A 19,975-nucleotide genomic window follows, 5' to 3' on the forward strand; every position below is an offset into this window, starting at 1 on the left:
AAGCGGAGGATGTGGAATAGCAGCCACCAGTCACCCACATCTCCGCTCGTCTCCAATGTTGAAGCTTCCTCTTCCCGTCTGACACGCTGGTAAAATGTCACAAGTGGGAGATGCTGGTTGGAGGGACAGATGTACAGCAGCGGCTTATGGAGGGGGAGGGGAAGAGGAAGCTTCTGCGCTGGAGAGGAGTGGAGAGGTGACACTGATGGCTACTGCAGTGTGGAGGCAAGCTGGCTAACTATACTAAAAGGTGGGAGTGGACAAGGGAGGGATTAAGGGAGTCATCTAGCTACCTATACTTAAGGGGGGGGGGGGTGTGGACATCAGGCTACCTATACTAGAGGGAAAGGGGGAGGGGTCATCTGGCTACCGATACTGAAGGGGGGATGGTGACAGTGGCCTTGGGCAGTAAAGAGTACAACTCCGGCCCTGCTTCACGCCAATTGGCATTGAGCAGTATTGGAACTGCCGCAGCGTTCACGCCGATTGGCGTGGAGCGGTCGGTAAGCAGTTAAAGAGAACCCGAGGTGGGGAGATGGGGGGCAGATAGGACACATGGGGGGGCCGTGTGGAGACACAGAGGCATGTCATGAGGCAGAAAACATGCCTCTGTGTCCCCACACCACCGCTATCTGCCCTCCACCGCCGCACTATAGCCCCCCGAAATTAGGTAAACACAGGGTGAGGAATTCCCTGTTCAAAACACCCGCCAGGGGCGTTCCTCTCCTTGGCCGCACCTCCTGCTGCTCCCCCATCTCCCTGCACGCTGAATGAGAGCCACATAGTCTCTCCTTGCAGCGTCATGAGTCGTGACCCAAAGGTCATGAAAGTGAAAGTGGGCCATTGCGGCCCACAAGAGCAGCGGGGAGCGGCATTTTTTGCGGCTACCTGATCCGCTCAGCCCCACGGATCAAGCAGCCTACTTTTTTTTCATTTTTTGAGCCCACCTCGGGCTCTCTTTAATGACATGCAAATAATTTTGAGTTGATGCAGAAATATGGTATTTGTATTTTATATGCAAATTTATGCAGTTTAAAAATGGAGCAATCGAATTTTACCCCAGCAGGATTTGATTGGTTTATGTTCAAACTGCATCAGTTCAAAATTATTTGCATCTCATTGATGATCCCTGCTGCTTAGTAAAATTCTGTAACTGTAAATATTTTATTAAATACTTTTTTCCCCCCTTTCTTATCCTCTTCAGGGTTTTTTCTTTCTTCGTTTTCTTACAAGACAGGAAGGTTATAGAGGCAGTTAATGTTCTTTCATTGCACGGGAAGATGAACATGTTGTACCATTGAGCAATGAATATCATTATGCAGCATATATCTGGCAGTAATTCTACTAGGCTGCTGTGTTAGAAAATGTTACTAAAAAGAGGCAATTTGCAGTCATGAAGAATTACTGTCATCGCTACCTGCGCTACATAATAAAAAAAAGAAAGAAAAGAGAATCAAATGCTCTTCTGTTCCATTTTATGTGAAATAGCTGTTTACTGTGGCATATTGAGGTTAGCTGAAATTATTTCCACAACAGTGAAGGAAATGAAATGCAGGGTACTTCACAGGACTCCCTGATTCACAGTTTATCTGTAAAGCTATATCTTCTAATCTATAATTATAATCTTAAAGGATATCCGAAGTGGAGAATTAAATCTAGCTTTATTTACCTGGGGCTTCTTCCAGCCTCTAGAAGTCATTTGTGTCCCTCACCGCAGCTCCAGTCTTCTCCTGGCAGCCTCTGAAGGATTGCCAACCCCCAATTGGTAGCGTCTTCTGCGCATGAGCGCAAACACGCCCACATCAACAAAATGCGTGGGCTGTGTGTAGGTGCATGCCTGCGCATGCAGAGAACACACTAACCCATCAGGGGTTTGTGATCCTTCAGAGGCTGCTAGCGTAACCCAGGATACAAATGACTTCTAGGGGCTGGGAGAAGCCCCTGGTGAGTAAAGCTAGAATGAATTATTCACCTCAGATATCCTTTAACCACTTGAGGACCATAGGCTTACACCCCTCCTAGTGACCAGATTATTTTTTTACAATTTAGACCACTGCAGCTTTAAAGTGTAACTGTTGGGCATAAAATCAAAAATCAATTCTTTAATTTTATCTGGTAAACAAGTAATAAGGATGCTAACCAGGCAATCCAAAAGTTAAAATCACTATTACTTTTCTTGTTGATAAATGATCATTCCCCAGTTTACCTGACTCTTATTTGGTACACACAAAATTTGGTACACAAAATGGAAGTTGTAGAGCATGTTGGGTTGACCTTTTTTGCTTTTCTAGTTCCCCTCAGACTTAACTAATGCAGCCTGATTGGCTGAAGCCTCTTTCCCTCCTGTTTTCTCCTCCCACGCCTCTGTTCCTCTCTGATTGGCCAATAGCTCTTATGTTGAGACAATGCACTTTCTATAGTGAAGGACGGGCAAATCAGGCAGAGGGCTGGTTCACATGGACATTTGGTGGCGTTTACTGCCAAGCGTTCGGGACTTGGCAAGCGTTTACTACCAAGCACTCGGGACTTGTTGGCTAAACGCTCCCATTCAAGTGAATGGGAACGTTTAGTATCTTGCGGTTACCAGCGATTACCGTAGATTACGCTATCCCGTTTTAACGTGTCGTTTCGGCTGGCCCTAGAAGCCGCATGTGACATCCAGGGTCGACTAGCCGCAGATCAGGACGGGAAGCTAATCCCCCTCCTTTCTGCCCACCAACAGAGCCTTCTGTTGGTGGGCTGTGATGCTGCTGGGATGTTTGTTTATTTATTTTTTTAATATTTATGTTTAATTTTTTTATTAAATGTTGTCATTTTTTTTTTATTTTTATTACCCTCCCTCCCTTCCCCCGCCAGCCAATCACAGTGATCGGCTGTCATAGGCATAAGCTCTTGTGCCTCCAGAGAGGACAGCTGTTTCACACGCTTGTCCCCAGTACAGTGATGCCTTAGATCACTATTGACGGAACAGAGCTCCGTCATTCAAGCAGAGATGCGCATGCATCGGCACGCGCAATCTACTACAAAGCCCCGCCCAAGGACTTCATGCCAATTGGCGTTAGGCATTCCTGGGGCTGTCGCCGCATTAAGGCCCATTGACTTGACGTGGTCGTTAGGAAGTTGAAATGTACCCGAGGCAAACCTAAGGTTAAAATCCAGATACTTACCTAAGAAGGAAGACTTTGGCCCCCACCAGTTGTTGCTTGTCGGATTTCTAATTGCTACCATGCTCCTCTGCAATCACATGCTTCCATAAGCAGCTCCGTGCTACTGTGCAGGCGTGGTGGCTGTACTCGTACAGAGGTGTAGCTAGGGTTTTTACCGCCCGGGAACAAAGACTGTTTTTGTGCCCACACCACCTGGACAACATGTGAATGGCCACACATCAGAATATAGATGTGGTCATGGGTGAAGTCAAATGTACAAATGCTGTTTAGATAGCCAAATGTGCCGCCTTCCCCTGTTCAAATAGCCAGATGTGCCACTCTTCAAATAGCCAAATGTGCCCCCCTTTAGAGAGCCAGGTGTGCCCCCTATAGATAGCCAGATATGCCCCCTTTCCCCCATTTAGATAGTGAGATGTGTCCCCCTATAAATAGCCAAATGTGCCCCCCTTTAGAGAGCCAGGTATGCACCCCTATAAATAGCCAGATGTGCCGCCCTATAGATAGCCAGATGTGCCCCCCTATAGATTGCCAGATGTGCCTCCCCTTCCCCCATTTAGATAGTGAGGTGTGCGCTCCTATAAATATGTAGAGATGTACCCTCTTTAGATAGCCAACCTTTTCTGGTCCGGGGACTGCTTTCCAGTCCAATCACCTCATCGGGGGCCGGGGGGGGGGTGTTGGCTACTGCGGCAACAGGGTGTTCCAGCAAATTGGATTGGGCAGGGAACAGGCCTGGTGCGGACGTATGGAGAACCATTGGGCCTCAAAACAACCACACTCATGCACAGATGTTCTCCCAGTATTAGGTAGCCCTTTCCCCACTTTCGATAGCAAGATGTACCACCAGCTTTATGTGGCCCCCTCCCAAGTATATATAGTGAAATGGACCCCCAGTGTTATGTAGCCCATTCCCCACTTTATATAGCAAGATGTACCCCCAGTGTTATGTAGCCCCTTCCGGAGGTTAGATAGCTAGATGTGCCCCCAGTGTTATGTAGCCCCTCCCCGAAGTTAGATAGCTAGATGTGCCCCCACTGTTATGTAGCCCCTTCCCCACTTTAGATAGCAAGATGTACCCCCAGTGTTATGTGGCCCCTCCCTGAGGTTAGATATCTTATGTGCCTCCAGTGTTATGTAGCCCCTCCCCGAAGTTAGATAGCTAGATGTGCCTCCAGTGTGATGTAGTCCCTCCCCGAGGTTAGCTAGCTTGATGTACCCCCAGTGTTATGAAGCCCCTCCCCGAGGTTAGATAGCTAGATGTACCCTCAGTGTTATGTGGCCCCTCCCCGAGGTTAGATAGCTAGATGTAACCCCAGTGTTATGAAGCCCCTCCCCGAGGTTAGATAGCTAGATGTACCCTCAGTGTTATGTATCCCCTCCCCTAAGTTAGATAGCTAGATGTGCCTCCAGTGTGATGTAGTCCCCCCCCGAGGTTAGATAGCTAGATGTACCCTCAGTGTTATGAAGCCCGTCCCCGAGGTTAGATAGCTAGATGTACCCTCAGTGTTATGTGGCCCCTCCCCGAGGTTAGATAGCTAGATGTACCCCCAGTGTTATGAAGCCCCTCCCCGAGGTTAGATAGCTAGATGTACCCTCAGTGTTATGTGGCCCCTCCCCGAGGTTAGATAGCTAGATGTACCCCCAGTGTTATGTGGCCACTCCCTGAGGTTAGATAGCTAGATGTGCATCCAGTGTTATGTAGCCCCTCCCCGAGGTTAGATAGCTAGATGTACCCTCAGTGTTATGTGGCCCCTCCCCGAGGTTAGATAGCTAGATGTACCGCCAGTGTTATGAAGCCCCTCCCCGAGGTTAGATAGCTAGATGTACCCTCAGTGTTATGTGGCCCCTCCCCGAGGTTAGATAGCTAGATGTACCCCCAGTGTTATGTGGCCACTCCCTGGGGTTAGATAGCTAGATGTGCACTCAGTGTTATGTAGCCCCTCCCCAAGGTTAGATAGCTAGATGTACCCTCAGTGTTATGTAGCCCTCCCTTCCCAGTTAGCTAAATGTGTCCCCAGTGATCTGTAGCCCCTCCCAGGTTAGGTAGCTAGATGTGCCCCCAGTTAACTTTACCACCAGGAGTCGGGCATCTTCTATCTTCTTTCAGTAGAGCAGCATGTGGCAGAGTTTTTCAGCATCCAGCCGTTCAGAGAGAACGCAACGCTGTAATGAGAACAGCGCCACCTGCTGACACTCTGCTGCATGCTGATCTGCTAGAAGGAAAAAAAAAAGAGTGAGAGAGAAGAGACCCACGGACTGGCACAACACAGCCCACGGACCACCAATGAGTGGGCCGCGGACCGGGGGTCGGGGACCCCTGCTAAGGTATCCAGAGCCTTCCCTGTTCTTAGGTGAGTATGTAACTTTTGATGGAGCAGAGTGGTCTGTACACACAGGTAGATACCCAGTATAACAAATTAGAACTCTTTACTGAAGAAAAGCATGCAGAGATATAATATACACCACCATCAGGAAATGCAGCTTACTTAGAACAGAGAGGAACACAGAGAATACAGGAAATAACAATCCCACAAAGCTCATAATCGCATTTTACACACAGTGACATCTTGTGGTTGTTTTTACTATATTGCAGTTTAAGGTAATAACGTTATTAAATCTCTAATGTTTTCCCCACCTGATGGTTAGAGGTATCCTTTTATATAAGGGGTACATAGTATAATACTGTTGAGAAACACTGTTTTAGGCAAAACGTGGCGAAGGTGGGCTTATCCCTGGATTTTTAACTCCAAGGTTAATACACAAGGAAACTGGAATAAGTTCATTGCAAAAGTGAAATGAGAACACATTACATTTGTATTGTGTTTGTACTACTCCTGTGTTGTCCATTGTAACTAAATCTCTAATCACCGCAGAAAAGCACAGGCAGAGTTTTGAAAAAAACACACTGGAATGCAAATTATATCTGAAGCACAGCTGAAATAGCCAAGTACACAGGCCCTAATATAGTAACATCTTTTCTGCAGAAAATCAGGCCAGAAAACATTGATTTTCGATGGTTTAATTTTCCATAACATCAGAGTAATAACTACAATGTCTACAACATAAACCATTCGAAATACAACTCCTCAGCAAAGTATAAGTTTTCTCTACTGATGGTCCTGGTCTGACAAAAATGCTTCAGCAAACAGCTCATGGTTTGTGTTTCTCCCAACCGAGTCCATTTATTTTATGCTGTAATATAATTTGTATTATAATTTTCCACTTTGATTGTACTATTTTTCCCTTATTCAAACTGACACATTAATCTGTGTATATGTAATAGATTTGTATTTTTTATGAAAATAGATAAAACAGTGATGATGTTTATAAAAAAGATTCACAGTGTTTTCTTTTCAAAACATTTTAATGTGGTTGTTTGCCATTTACATTGATACAACTCCTGTATGGAGTACTTAAAGGGAACCTGAGATGAGCGAATAGAAAAGTTTTATACATACCTGGGGCTTCCTCCAGCCCCCTCCGCGCAGATCGCTCCCTCATCGCAGTCTAAAGCCTGCTAGATCTCCTGGCAGCAGCCCTGTTCTCTGCGACCAGTGGGTCGTACTGCGCTTGTGCCGGCCCTGCCCTGCCACGCACGCGCTGCTAATCCCAGATGAATACACATCGCTCTCTGCGAGTGTCTAGAGGAGCTAGACTCCCACTTCCTCTACAGGAACTTTTGTACAGCGGCAGACAGATTTTTGCCTCCGAGCAAACATTCACTTGATAAAGGGATCCTATGTGGCTTTGAAATATTGGCCTTACTCTTTTACATGGAACTAGGGATGCTCGTTTGGATTCATTTCCGATCGGAAATTGCATTTCCGCATCGGAATTCGGAAATTGGTAATACAAGTGCGGTAGGCGGATTTTTGCGGAAATCGCAGAAATTTCTGACGAATTTAACATTGAGTTTTTGTCAAAAACTACAAGGTATTTTTGAAAGATTTTTTTTCCTCTTGTTCCCACTCTTCTGCTTAACATACCCTGAAAATTTGGTGTTGGTCCTTTATTGTGTGCGAGACATTATTACAAATGTGATGTAAATCATCATGCTATATTTCACTAGGGATGGTCGGAAATGCCAATTTCCGATTCCGCGGTAAATCCGCATTCCGCCATTGCCAAATACCGATTCCGCTTTCCGCTACCAATTTCCGCATTCCAATGCGGAATTTCCGCCGGAAATCGCGGAAATTCCGTCCAACTTTAACATCGATTTTCTCAAAAACTATAAGGTCTTTTTGAAAACTTTTTTTTGCATCTTGTTCAGAAGATTCTGCTTAATAAACGCTGAAAATTTGGTGTTTCTAGGACTTACGGGGGCTTTGCTATTAACCGTTAAAGTCGGCGGATTTTTACTGTAATGTAAAATGCAGAAAATAGGCAGATGCGGATTTTCTGCATTTTACATTACAGTAAAAATCCGCCGACTTTAGCAGTTAATAGCAAATCCCCCTTAAGTCCTAGAAACACCAAATTTTCAGGGTTTATTAAACTGAATCTTCTGAATAAGATGCAAAAAAAGTTTTCAAAAAGACCTTATAGTTTTTGAGAAAATCGATGTTAAAGTCGGGCAGAATTTCCGCGATTTCCGGTGGAAATCTCCGCGATTTCCGGCGGAAATCCGCCTAACACACTTGCATTACCGATTTCCGCATTCCGATGCGGAAATGCAATTTCCGATCGGAATTTCGGAAATTGCATTTCCGTGGAATCCGAATGAGCATCCCTATATTTCACATATGGTACCCTTAAAACATATAGCAAAGTTAGAGTCTCATACCATTTGCGAGGTACTGGACCATATACAGTGGCTTGCAAAAGTATTCGGCCCCCTTGAAGTTTTCCACATTTTGTCACATTACTGCCACAAACATGAATCAATTTTATTGGAATTCCACATGAAAGACCAATACAAAGTGGAGTACACGTGAGAAGTGGAACGAAAATCATACAGGATTCCAAACATTTTTTTTACAAATAAATAACTGCAAAGTGGGATGTGCGTAATTATTCGGCCCCCTGAGTCAATACTTTGTAGAACCACCTTTTGCTGCAATTACAGCTGCCAGTCTTTTAGGGTATGTCTCTACCAGCTTTGCACATCTAGAGACTGAAATCCTTGCCCATTCTTCTTTGCAAAACAGCTCCAGCTCAGTCAGATTAGATGGACAGCGTTTGTGAACAGCAGTTTTCAGATATTGCCACAGATTCTCGATTGGATTTAGATCTGGACTTTGACTGGGCCATTCTAACACATATATATGTTTTGTTTTAAACCATTCCATTGTTGCCCTGGCTTTATGTTTAGGGTCATTGTCCTGCTGGAAGGTGAACCTCCGCCCCAGTCTCAAGTCTTTTGCAGTCTCCAAGAGGTTTTCTTCCAAATTTGCCCTGTATTTGGCTCCATCCATCTTCCCATCAACTCTGACCAGCTTCCCTGTCCCTGCTGAAGAGATGCACCCCCAGAGCATGATGCTGCCACCACCATATTTGACAGTGGGGATGGTGTATTCAGAGATGTGCAGTGTTAGTTTTCCGCCACACATAGCGTTTTGCATTCTGGCCAAAAAGTTACATTTTGGTCTCATCTGACCAGAGCGCCTTGTTTGCTGTGTCCCCCACATGGCTTGTGGCAAACTGCAAACGGGACTTCTTATGCTTTTCTGTTAACAATGGCTTTCTTCTTGTCACTCTTCCATAAAGGCCAACTTTGTGCAGTGCACGACTAATAGTTGTCCTATGGACAGATTCCCCCACCTGAGCTGTAGATCTCTGCAGCTTGTCCAGAGTCACCACCATGGGCCTCTTGACTGCATTTCTGATAAGCGCTCTTCTTGTTCGGCCTGTAAGTTTAGGTGGACGGCCTTGTCTTGGTAGGTTTCCAGTTGTGCCATACTCCTTCCATTTCTGAATGATCGCTTGAACAGTGCTCCGTGGGATATTCAAGGCTTTGGAAATCTTTTTGTAGCCTAAGCCTGCTTTAAATTTCTCAATAACTTTATCCCTGACCTGTCTGGTGTGTTCTTTGAACTTCATGGTGTTGTTGCTCCCAATATTCTCATAGACAGCCTCTGAGGTCGTCACAGAGCAGCTGTATTTGTACTGACATTAGATTACACACAGGTGCACTATATTTAGTCATTAGCACTCATCAGGCAATGTCTACGGGCAACTGACTGCACTCAGACCAAAGGGGGCTAAATAATTACGCATACCCCACTTTGCAGTTATTTATTTGTAAAAAAAATGTTTGGAATCATGTATGATTTTCATTCCACTTCTCACGTGTACACCACTTTGTATTGGTCTTTCATGTGAAATTTCAATAAAATTGATTCATGTTTGTGGCAGTAATATGACAAAAGGTGGAAAACTTCAAGGGGGCCGAATACTTTTGCAAGCCACTGTAATTAGTAATCCAACTAATCCAGAAGGTCGGAAGACTCAATCTTGCAGAATAAAGCTTTATTTATTCACATATTGTGACAACAGTCCGTTCACGGAAAACCAATGACCGTTTCGGGGCCAAAGCAGGTCCCCCTTGACAAAGGGAAACCGCTGTGGTCCCGAAACGGTCGTTGGTTTACTTTGGATGGACTGTTGTCACGATACTTGAATAAACAAAGCTTTATTCTGCAAGATTGGGTGTGCGGACCTTCAGGATTACTTTTAAACATATAGGCTTGCTATAAACCAACTTATCTGGAAGCATTTTCTTGGCTCGCAATACATTACGTCACACAATGGAAAGCAATGTAATTACTTTCTGTTTTAAGGAGGCCAGAGTGAACTTCATTCTCATGCCAGGAAGGAGCTGGCACATGCCAGAATATTCTAGCTATAACTAAATTCAGCACGATTATGGTCCTGGCACCAACGTGGTATATCTAATATTGATCAATAACTATTCGAGAGTCATCATAAAGCACACTTGCTCGTAACGATTTCATAGTGCTTTTTATGTGATGTTTAAAATAAATTGCTTTTATCTTACAGCTGATTTTGAGGTCATAAAGAAGGGGAATTTCTTGCTTTGCATACATTACATAGTATTAAGCCCTTACAACTTCTGCTGCTCAGCCAGTCTAAGCTTTATAAGTTGCAAGCCAAACTATTAAAGAGGAACTGCAGTTAAAATAACTTACTGGATAAAATAGCTTATTTTTTTTACAATATTCATTTATACAGTAGATTATTTAGTCAGTGTTTGCCCATTGTAAAATATTTCCTCTCCCTCATTTACATTCTGAAATGTATCACTGGTGGTGACATGTTTAGTTCTGCCAGGTGATCTGTACGCATTTTTTCGTTACTGAGAGTTCTATGCACAGAGGAAAATATGGCTTGTTTGGCTGTTGGAAAAAGCCTTATTTCCCACAATGCAACGAGGTTCATAGACAGCAAATTATCAGGACCATGGTCAATCATAACATCACCCTGTGAGAGGGGTTTTAGCACAATATCAGCCATACAGACCCCCCTGATGATCTATTCTAGAAAAGGAAAAGATTTATTATGGGACAGCAGGGCCGGATTTGTACTTTTTACCGCCCAAGGCCAACTATACCATCTGTATGGTTGTTATCTCTGTGTGCCCCAATGAGAATTCTCCTTACTTTCCATCATTGGTGTCACAGACAATAGCTATTTTAGTAATACGTGTATAGATTAGAAGTTATGTTTTGAAATGTTATGTTATGCTTGCCATCTCATTAATGATGGAACCATTGTGTCACCATGAGAGTTAGGCTGATGTATACCTGCAGGATAGAGCTTACAGGTCTTGCAGGGATGGCACAAGTACAGGAGGAGAGTACAAATGTTAAAGCTGTTCTTGTAGATAGGGATGACTGCATAGAACAGCTTTCCTGACCCTCACTGAGCCGCCCCTAAACTTCTGGTGCCCTAGGCCATGGCCTATGTGGCCTTGCCAGAAATCCGGCCCTGTGGGACAGGGGTGTTAGCTACTGATTAGTATAAAGTTCAATCCTTGCTTAAAGTCCTCTTTAAATTCATAAAATGGTCTTCCCGGAAGAGTCTTCACTTTAAGACTTTTGAAGGGGTCGTTGAATTCAGTAGTGGGCTAGAACATGGGCGTCCGCAGAACATTTTCCAGGGGGGGGGGGGGCAAAAAGGCGGGGAAGAAGTGGTGCGGTGGCGAGGTGTTGCTTACGCGCACCAAAAAATATGAGGGTTAAGTTGTGCCAATAAATGGGTGTGGCCATGGACCACAATGTGGGTGTGTTCATGGGTGGAGACAAATTTACATGAACTTAGCAATGTGGGACATTAGATTAGGACAGTGGTGGCGAACCTTTTGGCGGCCGAGTACCCAAACTGCAACCCAAAAGTCACTTATCTATCGCAAAGTGGCAACAGCAATTTAACCTAAATACAAATGTTTTAACTCATACATGAACATTATGGAAAATCCAATTTGAAAATAAACTGTGAAGATAAACAATTTCATCCATCCTACTCCTGAAAAATGTATTTATTTTTTTTAGAACCTCCCAGTTTTATTTTCTGTTTTAAAAAGCTAAAAAAGTAGGTTTAATGTTATTGTCTCATATGATGATGATTCAGCTTTTCCCATAGTCTCGCAGTTAGCAATCATGTGACCCCCAACAAGACAAATTCAGCAATCATGAGGCCCCCATCAAGACACATTCAGCAATCATGAAGCCCTCAACACATGGGCGTCCGCAGAAAATTTTCCGGGGGGGGGGGGGGGGCAAAAAAGGCGGGGAAGAAGGCCCCCAATAAGACGCAAATTTTTGAGAAGATGTGCGCGCCGAAAAAACCTGAGGGTTATGTTGTGCGGCGCATGTAGCGCGCTGCGCCAAAAAATGGGTGCGGCCATGGACCAGAATGTGGGTGTGGTCATGGGTGGTGACAAATTTTCATGAACTTAGCAATGTGGGACATTAGATTAGGACAGTGGTGGCGAACCTTTTGGAGGCCGAGTGCCCACACTGCAACCCAAAAGTCACTTTATCTATCGCAAAGTGGCAACAGCAATTTAAACTTCCTACAAACGTTTTAACTCATACATGAACATTATGGAAAATCCAAGTTGAAAATAAACTGTGAAGATAAACAATTTCATTCATCCTACTCCTGAAAAATGTATTCTTTTTTTAGAACCTCCCAGTTTTATTTTCCGTTTTAAAAAGTTAAAAAGTAGGTTTAATGCTATTGTCTCATAGGATGATGATTCAGCTTTTCCCAGAGGCCCCCAACAAGACAAATTCAGCAATCATTAGGCCCCCAACTAGACAAATTTAGCAATCATGAGGCCCCCAACAAATCATCAGGCTCCCAACAAGACACATTCAGCAATCTTGAGGCCCCCAACAAGACAAATTCAGAAATCATAATGCCCCCAACAACACAAATTCAGCAATCATGAGGCCCCCAACAAATCATTAGGCTCCCAACAAGACATTCAGCAATTTTGAGGCCCCCTGAAAAATCATGAGGCCTTCAACAAGACGAATTCAGCAATCATGAGGCCCCCAACAAGACAAATTCAGCAGTCATGAGACACATAAATAGACAGCATTTCACATAAATAGGCAGAATGCCCCCTTAATATGGTAGACACCTCTCACCTGGCTTCTCAATTCTCCTCTACTGGCTGCTGTGCCTGGCAATACTGTTTTTGGCTGGATTGGGGATGACGTGCGGGCTGAAAGGCCTTGCGGTGATGCTGTGGCCAGGCTGGCTGGCGGTGATGCTGTGGCCGGGCTGGCTGGTGGTGATGCCGTGGCTGGGTTGGCTGGCGGTGATGCTGTGACCTGGCTGGCGGTGATGCTGGGCTGTGCTTGGCTGGTTGAAGTAAATGCTGCCCCCTAGTTTAGGTAGCACCAGGAACCCCCAGGTTAGGAAGTGACAAGGACCGCCCCCAGTAAAGTAGTGACAGGGACCCCCAGTAAGGTAGTGACAGGGGACCCCCAGATTAGGAAGTGACAGGGGACCCCTAGGTTAGGAAGTGACAGGGGACCCCTAGGTTAGGAAGTGACAGGGACCCCCCAGGTTAGGTAGTGAGTGACAGGGACCACTTTAGGCAGTGAGTGACAGGGACCCCTTTAGGCAGTGAGTGACAGGGACCCCTTTAGGCAGTGAGTGACAGGGACCCCTTTAGGCAGCGAGTGACAGGGACCCCTTTAGGCAGTGAGTGACAGGGACCCCTTTAGGCAGCGAGTGACAGGGACCCCTTTAGGCAGTGAGTGACGGACCCCCATTTAGGCAGTGAGTGACAGGTGCCCCCTACCTCTCTCTCTCTAGCCACCGCTCTTCCCCCCTCACCTTGCAGCAACTTCAGACCTCGATGCAGCGGCGACATGACCAGTAAGTGCGGGAGCCGGATGCACCCGCTCTATATGCGGAAGTGATGTCACTTCCGCATATCAGTGTGGTGTGCTAGGTCCTAGCGCCCGCACTATTGGTCGCCGCCTGATCGAGGTCTGATGCGGCGGCCAGGAGGGGATGAGCGGCGGCTACAGGGGGGGTGAGTGGCGGCCGGGGGGGGCAACGGGCGGCCAGGGGGAGGCAGCGGCACCCCCCGGCTCTATGTGCGGATGCCCATGCCTCAACAAGACAAATTCAGCAATCATGAGGCCCCCAACAAGACAAATTCATGAGGCACATAAATAGACAGCATTTCACATAAATAGGCAGATTGCCCCCTTAATCTGGTAGACACCTCTCACCTGGCTTCTCAATTCTCCTCTACTGGTTGCTGTGCCTGGCTGGCCTGGCAATACTGTTTTTGGCTGGATTGGGGATGATGTGTGGGCTGAAAGGCCTTGCGGTGATGCTGTGGCTGAGCTGGCGGTGATGCTGTAGCCGGGCTGGCTGGCTGTGATGCTGTGGCTGGGTTGGCTGACGGTGATGCTGTGACCTGGCTGGCAGCGATGCTGGGCTGTGCTTGGCTGATTGAAGTAAATGCTGGTCTGGCTGGTGGTGATGCTGTGGCCTTTTTGACAGTGATTCTTGGCTTGTTGGCTGGTGGTGATGCTGGGCTGGCTGGCCTGGATAGTTTAGGTAGTGACAGGTGCCCCCTAGTTTAGGTAGTGCCAGGAGCCCCCCAGTTTAGGTAGTGACAGGAGCCCCCCAGTTCAGGTAGTGACAGGAGCCCCCAGCTCAGGTAGTGACAGGAGCCCCTCAGCTCAGGTAGTGACAGGAACATCCAGCTCAAGTAGTTACAGGAGCCCCCAGCTCAAGTAGTGACAGGAGCCCCCAGCTCAGGTAGTGACAGGAGCCCCCCAGTTCCGGTAGTGACACGTGCCCCCCAGTGTATTTAGTGACAGGAGCCCCCAGGATAGGTAGTGACAGGCACCCCCAGGTTAGAAAGTGACAGGGACCCCAGTTAGGTAGTGAAGGCGCCCCCCAGGTTAGGTAGTGACAGGGACCCCAAGTCCAGTTAGGTAGTGACAGGGACCCCCAGTTAGGTAGTGACAGGGACCCCCAGTTAGGTAGTGACAGGGACCCCCAGGTTAGGAAGTGACAGGGACCACCAGGTCAGGTAGTGACAGGGACCCCCAGGTTAGGAAGTGACAGGGACCCCCAGGTTAAGAAGTGACAGGGACCCCCAGCTTAGGTACTGACAGGTGCCCCTCACTCACCTCCCAGCAGCCCAGCATCAGACCTCAGTTTCAGCCAGCGACCCGACCAGTTAGAGCGGGCGCACGGACACACCATATGTCACTTCCACATATCGGTGCGGTGTGCTAGGTCCTAGCGCCCGCACTATTGGTCGCTGGCTGATGGAGGTCTGACGCTGGCAGCGGGGACGGGATTGGCGGCTGGGGGGGGGGTAGCGGCGACCAGGGAGGAGCAGCGGGCGTCCAGGGCAGGGCAGATGCCCCAATTTGCCCGACGTGTGGACGCCCGTGGGCTAGAACCATCTCTGCCTGCCATTCTTGTCAGTGTAGATTTTTCCTGTGGCTCTGTGTAGCCCTAGAGAGAGGCCAGATAAAAGAGAGGCCAGAAGTCCAATGGTGAAGTATTGTTTGTAAATTTGGTTACGTAGTGGTGATGTAAAATATACTAACAAAAGGTGAGTTGCAAATTCTTGCAACCACTGTATAAGCCTGTGGGAATATAAATGCCCCAGCTCTGTTCTCCAAGTCTCTTTGCACATAAACTGGAAGGTCGCTCTCCTCGGGGGGTCTACAGTTTTGTAACCAAACTATAACCTAAAACTTCCTTCGGAGGTTCAGACTACACGAAACAACAAGGGTGGAGGCACCTAGTATATAGAATCTAGCTACAAGCATACAATTTGATAGGAGAGGCAAGTCATATCGAGGCACCCATGCTGGTTGCATTTTGTAGGGAAATCTGCCAACAATCTGGTTGCATTTTGTGGGGATTCGGGAAATCTGCCGACAATCTGGTTGCATTTTGTGGGGAAATTTCCCCATAAAAATGTTTTGCTATGGGGCCCAGTCATTTCTAGCTACGCCCCTGGCTAGATTCAATATACTGGGCGTCTCCACCGCTGCTCTTAGCAACGTCATCATTGTGCTATTTCTGAACTAGTTTGCGCTGGAGACACCCAAATGAGAAAGAGGTTGGGAGACAGGCTGATGTCACCCAAGCTAGAGGTCAAGGAACGAAGATAAAAGGCCTATAGTGTCCCTACAGGCAGCCTGTCTACACTGAGCTGCTCCATGTAGTATAAGAGCTTACACAATCTGTCCATAGTATTCAAAATCTGTTGGCCCACGTAGTGCATGGAGGTGAAATTGGACACTTATTGGCCAATCAAAATTGATGGTGTGTACCAGGCTTAAAAGGTACAGGTCATTTTAGTAACATTAAATTGAAAAACAAAACAATAAACAGTAAAATTGCTTATGATGTTATGGGATTTGCTATATGTACTTTTTGTCGAAGGAGTCGCCCCTTTGGAACTTGCTGAGATGAAAGAAATCAAATGACATAGATTTCGTTTTAAACTGTTTTCTCGAAAAAAGTAACTTTCAGAATGTTTCTGAGTTTTTGTCACAGCAGCTAATCATTTTTCACGCCGCTGTCTGGAGCTGTGCGGAGAGTATAATTTGTCATGATGACAGGTCGGGCTTTGGAGGTTGTAAATATTCTTTTAGGAATTCTAGAAGCTTTGGAATACATGTCTTTTATGTCACAGCTGTCATTTGTCCTGGCATCTGTGACATCCTCCTCTTCTTCTATGTATGTATTTGTGTAGAGGGCCAATCTTGTGCCTTTTAGAAAGCCATCTAAGTGAAAAATAAAAAATGAATTTATGGGTAATCCCTTTGACTTTTAAACACAGATGCTGCACAATACTTAACCAAAGAAAATAATGTCTACAAATGGCATTTAGAGTTTAAGCTGATCGGAATAGAGCTTTTATCCTGATATTTTCTTTTTCAAATCTAATTTTACTTGCAGCAGAAATGCAGATTAATCACTAAACAGCAAATTTGTTCAAGTTTTGCACATTCATACATACACATGAGATTGAATAATAGCCCTTTATCTAGTTTTGATGCATATGTTGGATTTAGCAACGTTATTACTCAAACTGCAGTGCAGTGAAACAACCACAAGATGTCACTGTCTGTAAAATGCTGCAATGATCTCTATGTTATTGCGATTTCTTGCATTCTTTCTGTGTTCCTCTCTGTTCTAAGTAAGCTGCATTACCTGATGGTGGTGTATGATTTATCTATGCATGTTATCTTCAGTAAAGAGTTCTAACTTGTTATACTGGGTGCCTATCTGTGTGTACAGACCACCCTGCTCCATCAGTATAAACTTTGAAGGTCAGGTTTAAAGGGCACCTAAAGTGAGAGTGATATTGAGGCTGCCATACTTATTTCCTTTCCAACAATACAGATTTCCTGGCTGTCCTGTCGATCCTCTGCTTCTAATACCGATAGCCATGGACCCTGAACAAACATGCAGATCTAGTCTGCTGACTGAAGTCTAACTGGATTTGCTGCATGGTGTGTGATTCAGCCACTACTGCAGTCAAAGAGATCAGCAGAACTGATGGTCAACTGGTATTGTTTAAAAATAATTAAATATAGCAGCCTTCCTCTCCCCCTTATATTGGCGTTTCAATAATGCCGTTGATTGAATAAGTCATACCAAACTTTGGAATGTCTTAAGGCAAATGGAAATCTCGAAATGTCTAATTGTCTGTATGAGAAACAGGACAGGAATCTATAGTCAGGGCAGGATATGGTGGCTTCAGGTAAAGGTGTAAGCCAGCATTGTGTGCCACCGTCCTACTTGTTTACTCTATACACAAAACAGGTAATCTGTGATGGAGGATAGGAAGAAGTTAAATGTATTTTTTAGCAACAGAGGAACAGAACAATCAATAATCTCAGGCAATAAGGCACTTTAGTTGAAGAAAATAAAAAGGATTTGCAAACCCGGATACTAAAAATTAAAGAACACAGTCAAGAAACAGAATATAAAGAAAACCAAGACCATGACAACAGGGGAGAACTTCCACTGTTAGCACGGGAGATGAGGACGTTGAAGAGGTAGACAGTTTTTGCCTTTTGGGTTCAGTCATTAATAATTAATAATAGAGGAGGCAGCAGTCAAGAAATATGATGGAGGCTAAACCTTGACAGATCTGCCATGGAAGCTTCAGATAAGTTATGGTCCTGTTTGACTAACATGCTCAGCTTTTATGAGGTAGTGAATGCTAATATGGATATTGGGAATGCTGTAGATGTGATATACTTGGACTTTGCAAAGGCCTTCGACACTGTTCCCCACAAAAGTCTGGTGCAAAAGTTGAGGATGCAAGGACTGGGGAAGAGTCTGTGTTCATGGATAGGGAACTGGCTAATGGACAGAAAACAAAGAGTTGTGGTCAATGGATCATACTCAAAATGGGAGACTGTTAGCAGTGGGGTCCCACAGGGGTCTGCTCTGGGTCCAGTGCTCTTCAATTTATTTATTAATGACCTAGTAGATGCAGTAGTGAGCAATGTTGCTATTTTTGCAGATGATACAAAATTGTGCAGAATCATTAACTCTCAGGAAGATAGTGTCATATTGCAACAGGATCTGGATAGGATGGCTATATGGGCACATACATGGCAGATGAAATTCAATGTTGACAAATGTAAGGTCATGCATTTTGGACGTACTAATGGTCTAGCACCATACAAAATAAATGGGATACAGTTGGGGACATCAAACTTGGAGAAGGACTTAGGAGTACTCATTGACAACAAGTTAAATAATCGTACTCAATGCCAAGCAGCTGCAGCTAAAGCTAACAAAATTTTGGGATGCATTAAAAGGGAAATAAAAACTCGAGATGCTAGCATAATATTGCCCCTGTTTAACTCTCTAGTAAGGCCACATCTGGAATATGGAATTCAGTTCTGGGCACCACATTACAAAAAAGATATTGCAGTTTTAGAGCAGGTGCAGAGACGAGCAACAAAATTGATGCGTGGGATGGAAGGTCTCACTTATCAAGAAAGGTTAGATAAACTGGGTTTATTTAGTCTAGAGAAAAGACGCCTTAGAGGGGATCTAATTAACATGTATAAATACATCAGAGGGCAATATAATACCTTGGCGGATGAGCTTTTTGTCCCTAGGCCTTCTCAAAGGACTAGAGGACATGATCTGCGCATGGAGGAAAAACGTTTTAGCCATTTATTTAGGAAAGGGTTCTTTACAGTAAGAGTGATTAAGATGTGGAATGCATTGCCACAGGAAGTCGTTATGGCAAACTCTATACCTGCATTTAAAGGGGGCTTAGATGCTTTCCTTGCGTTGAAAGACATCCATGGCTACAATTACTAGGTAATGCCTAATGATGTTGATCCAGGGATTTTATCTGATTGCCATCTGGAGTCGGGAAGGAATTTTTCCCTTTAGGGGCTAATTGGACCATGCCTTGTAAGGGTTTTTTCGCCTTCCTCTGGATCAACAGGGATATGTGAGGGAGCAGGCTGGTGTTGTACTTTATACTGGTTGAACTCGATGGACGTATGTCTTTTTTCAACCAAAATAACTATGTAACTATGTAACTATGGAAATCTAACGACGTCTGTAAGAAGACAAAGGTTAGACTCATCGAAGCCTTGTTCTTTCTATTGACGTTCCTTCCACAGCTGTGAAATTTGGATAGTCAAGAAGTAACAATGAAAGCATATGTTTTTGAGTTATGGTGCTGCAGAAAACGTTTGCAAACACCTTGGGGCAGCCATGAAAACAAACTAGGGGATTGTTTATCAAACAAAGCCAGACTCTATAGGATGGACTGTGACTGATGCGTATGAGGCCTTCACACTATGGGCACTTTAGGATGCATCACAACTCTCTAGAGCAGCCAATTATACTTAGGAAGGCAGAAGGAAAGAGAGGATGGGGAAGACAAGGAGCAGATTGAATGGGGACCTCTTTGGGGAAGCTGAAGAAGTCAGCCCTCTACCTGTCCAGTCACTGGGGGATGACATCATCAACCTGACATCAACTATAAAAGATGCACATCTAGTATGAGCTAACACACACCCTCCTGGCTCTCAAATTCCTGGAGACATTAAATACTATTTCCCCTCCGAGTCGTAGCAACTCGGAGGGAGAAGTAATTACTAAATTACCCTTACATGCTACGCGCACTATAGCAATTCTGCTATAGCGGCGCTCCTGCTTCGTGCTGCTGGCCTAGAACCAATGCTTCACTAGAGAGGAGAAACACACCCCTCTCCATAGTCCCCAATATGAGGGAGGTAAAATGGCCACGCCTCCCACCCATGGCCGGATTTCAGGCAAGGCCACGGTAT

General features: G+C 45.3%; 1 long non-coding RNA gene across 1 annotated transcript in view; it reads right to left on the bottom strand.

Moving 5' to 3' along the window:
- Positions 1-16,094: 16,094 nt before the first annotated feature.
- Positions 16,095-19,975, bottom strand: part of LOC137570402 (uncharacterized) — a 223,646-nt gene continuing 219,765 nt past the window's right edge. The window contains exon 3 of the long non-coding RNA XR_011031021.1: positions 16,095-16,423. This is a non-coding gene — a long non-coding RNA (uncharacterized lncRNA). The remainder of the gene's footprint in view (positions 16,424-19,975) is intronic.

The sequence above is a fragment of the Hyperolius riggenbachi genome, chromosome 4, assembly GCF_040937935.1.
Source record: "Hyperolius riggenbachi isolate aHypRig1 chromosome 4, aHypRig1.pri, whole genome shotgun sequence".
Classification (NCBI taxonomy): Eukaryota; Metazoa; Chordata; class Amphibia; order Anura; family Hyperoliidae; genus Hyperolius; species Hyperolius riggenbachi.